Raw genomic sequence first — 4551 nt, forward strand, 5'->3', positions numbered from 1 at the left:
GTCCAAGCAGGCATTATACGTTTTTTATGTGAATAACCAGGTTCCGTAGCAGCAGTTACTTTTTCAGCAAAAACTTTGTTTTTCTGTTAAGGCTGAATTCTGACCTTACAATTTTCTTTAAAGTGCCCAGTGTTACCACAGTGAGTGCAAAGCCAATTGTCAGGTACAGTAACGTACTTGCTATGAGGGTTGTAGGGAGTCTTTTCCCTTTGGAACCCGATTCCCTGCCTGTTTCCCCCATTGTTTGTCTACAAGGCAGTGATAGCATCAGAGGACCAGGTCCACTTGAGTAATTTTTCAAGATCACTCTTCGCTCTCCCTAGTTCTTCTTGAAGTTGTTTGTTTTTCTCAAGCTCAGCACACAGACTAGACTTCACTGAATTTAACTCACTTTCAAGCCTAATGTATGCCTCACTTGCAACTTTCTTTCCTTTTTGAGTGTTCCTAGGCCTACTTTCCATTTTTAGTTCCTCAATTGTTTTCTTTAGGTCTACAACCACCACTAATACGTCATCTCTCTCATGTTCAATGTTAACAACCTTCTCAGTTAAAACCTCTTTCTCCTTTCTACCACACTCAATGGTCTCTTTTAGATTGACCACTACTGCCACTAGATCATTTCTCTCATGTCCTATGTTTGCAATTTTTTTAGTTAAGGCATCTTTTTCTTTCTTTAGACTTTCAATGGTTTCCTCTAAGTCTACAACCCGAACTTCTAGATCATCTGTCGATTGTTCTGCTTCTCCCAGTTCCACAGTTAAGGCATCTTTATCATTTATAAGACTATGATATGCATCAAATAAAATATTTTCCAAAGACATGAGTATTTTTGAAGAATAATACTTTAGATTTCTTTGAAAATCAAAGAATTTTACCTCATCATCATCTTCTTCTTGATCCTCATCAGATTTTGCCATCAATGCAAATATAGACTCATATTTTGCATCTTTGCTTTCAACGTCCACCATGGAGGTATCTTCCTTTTCATTATCACCCTCAGATTCACTAGAGGAATCTCCCCAGGCACCCAGAGCTTGCTTTACAATATTATCAGCGACATCACTTCTCTTGAACTTTCTGTCGGGGACAAGGTTCCTCTTACCCACCATGTCAGCATTGTGTTTGTAATAGACCTGATTGTGGAGAGGACAATCTTTTATAAAATGTCCTAGTTTTCTGCACTTGTGACAATAATCATATACTTTATTATTTCTTCTAGAGCTACCCTTCTTGGGAGTGCCTCCATTTTTACTAACCATTTTCTGAAATCTTGGTGGCATGTAGGTTGATCGACCTTCCTCAAAATCTGGTAGAGCATCCACGTAGATACTTTCTAGGTGTTAACCTTTTAGAAAGAGCCTGCTCTAATACTAATTGTTGGAAACTAAGCGTCCACCAGACTGCATAGAGAACCAGGTTCTCTATGAGTTTCCACTGAAGATACTAATGAACCAAACTGTATAGCGATCTGGTCCTATATCAGTTCCCACAGTGATAACTACTGAACCAATATGTAAATAAGACACAGGATAAGTTCATACTGTATAGAGAGCCAGATTCTCTATAATCACCCACTGCAAGCAACAGACTGTAAAACCAACCAGTATAGGGAGTCAGGTTCTCTAATTGTTCCACAGTAGCTCGGCAATAAGTATAGAACACAGAGGATTTTTACGTGGAAAAATCCCACACAAGGAGATCAAAACACCACGACCTACACTTGTAGGCTTTCAACTTCACTAGCTTGTAAACACCTATTACAAGCCACTTTGTAATGACTCTATTACAAAGGATTCAACTCAACTAACTTGTGGTACTCTCACCACAAACCACTTTGTGACTCTCTAGTTACAAAGACTTTAACTAACTTGTGATACTCTCACCACAAGCCACTTTGTCACTTCCTAGTAACAAAGACTTTAAACTCAACTAACTTTTAACAACAAGCCACTTTGTAATACCTCTATTACAAAGACTTTAACTTATGATTAAACCTAGTCACAACATAAACTGTAGAGTTTACGGATTTTGGGTTTCCTAAAAAAACAGCTTCTAAGAAAGCAAGATTGGAGTTACAATGAAGAACAAATAACAAAGACTCAACAAACCTAAGGACTTAAGATATCTTCGATCTTGGATCAGGTCCTTGAGGTTGCAGCAGCTTTGTTCTTGAGAGAGGTTGTGGCAAGCACTTGAGAGAGTATTTTCGTTTCTGATTTTGCAAGCCTTGAGCAAGAATGTCTTGTGCCTTGCACCAGGTTTATACTACAAAAGACATCACCTTAGTGATGTCAAATCTTGGTTAGTACATGCCTCTTCTCAAGCTGTCTGCTGAACTGTTGCGTGTACAGTTGCAGGCAGTCACTTTCTGCAGTTGCTCTCCAGCTGTACAGTTGACTTATACTTCTGTCAGGGGAACACCAAGGTATCAGGTTCCTAATCTGGTTCCTGTGAATCTAAAGGCACACTTCCCAGATTATCTTGAATGATTGTACCAGGCATGCTTTAGGTCCTTTATTTGGTTCTCTCATGAAGTAAGTTGTTTTTACTACCTTGATTGTATTTATACGTGTGTGACATCACTTACAATGATGTAAGCAAGGTAGGTAAAAAGCCTTCCATAGAAAGTTGACTGTTGCACCATTCTTGTGCAGTAGCATGTGCAGGCAGCAACTTTCCTGCTGGAAAGTTGACTTCAAACAGTCTCCTCGGGAACTGGTAGGAACCTGTTTCCTCAGTTGTTCCTTCCACTCTGAAGAGTTGAGTTATATCCCACGCTGGATCCCAAACTGGAACTTGTGATCTCGAGGTCTTGTGAATATGTAACAGGTTCCTTATCTGGTTCTGGATAGTAAGTTTGTCAGATCATCAAAACATAAAGTAAAGTACCTATGCCCAAGGTACTTGTAACCAATCAGTAAGTCGCGCTAAAGTACAATTCCATCTACGCGAACGCGAGAACCAGGTCGCGAACGCAATGCCTTGGGGGTGCTACCCTTCGAAAACGCGGACCTACAATCGCGAACGCGAAGGCCTTTTGGCCGGGACAGGGGGAAAGGGATTTTTGTTCCACGCGAATGCGGCCACTATCCCGCGAACGCGATGGCTTGAGGGGCTATAGCTCTGCGAACGCGAGCCACAAAACGCGAACGCGAAGGCAACTGGGCGTGACCCTTCGCGAACGCGACAGGCCCTTCGCGAACGCGAAGAAGGCCTGTCCAGTGAATTAAAAACAGTAGCAAAATCGGGATTGAGTCCATATTTTCAAAACTAGAGAGCATTGAGGCGATTTTCAAAGAACAAGTTCTTCCCCAAAGCATTGGTATATGACTCTAAACCTTTTTCTTTCGATTTTCCATTGCATTTCATCAATTTTCATCCAAAAATCTAGGGTTTTTATGGTAGAAATTAGGAATTTGGGTAGAGTTAGGGCTTTTTGATTAATTGGGATTTAGACCTCGTTTTGGGGTCGGATTTCGAAACTAATTGCATATTTGGGCTTGTAGGTGAATGAGTGATCGGGTTTTGATCCGAACCTCGAGTTTCAACCAAGCGGGCCCAGGGTCGATTTTTGACTTTTTGGGGAAAATGATAGAGAACCTATAATTAAGCATTGGCTATGAATTCTTTAGCATTTACTGATGTTGATAAATTAATTTGGTCTAGATATAAGTAATTTGGAGGCGAATTCTAAAGGAAAAGTGGTGTTTAAGGCTTGAGTTGGCTGTGGAAGTTTGAGGTAAGTGTTTAGTCTAACCTTAACTTGAGGGATTAGGAGTTGTGTCTTATTTTCTATGTGTTAATTGTGGAGTACGACGTATAGGAATGGTGACGAGTATCTATACATCGGTGTCAAGCATGCCCGTGAGTCTAGTATTGTAATTGTTATGACTCCGTTGTGACTTATTCATGCCTAATATGATAATTATCATTGTTGGTGCCCTTGCTAGGATGTTATTGTTTATCATATTGTCTCCCTTGCCGGGATGTTGTGGTTATACTCTTGTTCCCTTACCGGGATATTATTGTTTATGATATTATCTCCCTTGTCGGGATATTGTTGTTGTACTCTTGTGCCCTTACCGAGATTCCTTGTGATTGATGTTGATATATGAAATGGGAGCGGGTTGCACGCCTACAACGAGATATATGAAATGGTAGCGGGTTGCACGCCTGCAACGAGATATATGAAATGGGAGCAGGTTGCACGCCTGCAACGAGATATAAGAAATGGGATCGGGTTGCACGCGTGCAACAAGATATTTGAAATGGGATCAGGTTGCATGCCTGCAACAAGAAAGAGATGAAAGTGAATACTGTGTTTGTTTCTCTTATCCTTGCTAGAATACTGTGTTTATTTCTCTTATTCTTGTTAGCAATTGAATTTTGGTTACTCTACATTCCTCTTTGGTATTCTGTTGTTATCTGATACTCCCCGCAGCATGCTTTTCCCCTCCCATCTTTCACTGTAAATATCTGCCTTTATTTTCCGATGTATATGATTTAACTGCACAGGTTTTTGGGTAGTCTGGTCCTAGCCTCGTCACTACT

This window comes from Nicotiana attenuata, unplaced genomic scaffold, assembly GCF_001879085.1.
Source record: "Nicotiana attenuata strain UT unplaced genomic scaffold, NIATTr2, whole genome shotgun sequence".
Classification (NCBI taxonomy): Eukaryota; Viridiplantae; Streptophyta; class Magnoliopsida; order Solanales; family Solanaceae; genus Nicotiana; species Nicotiana attenuata.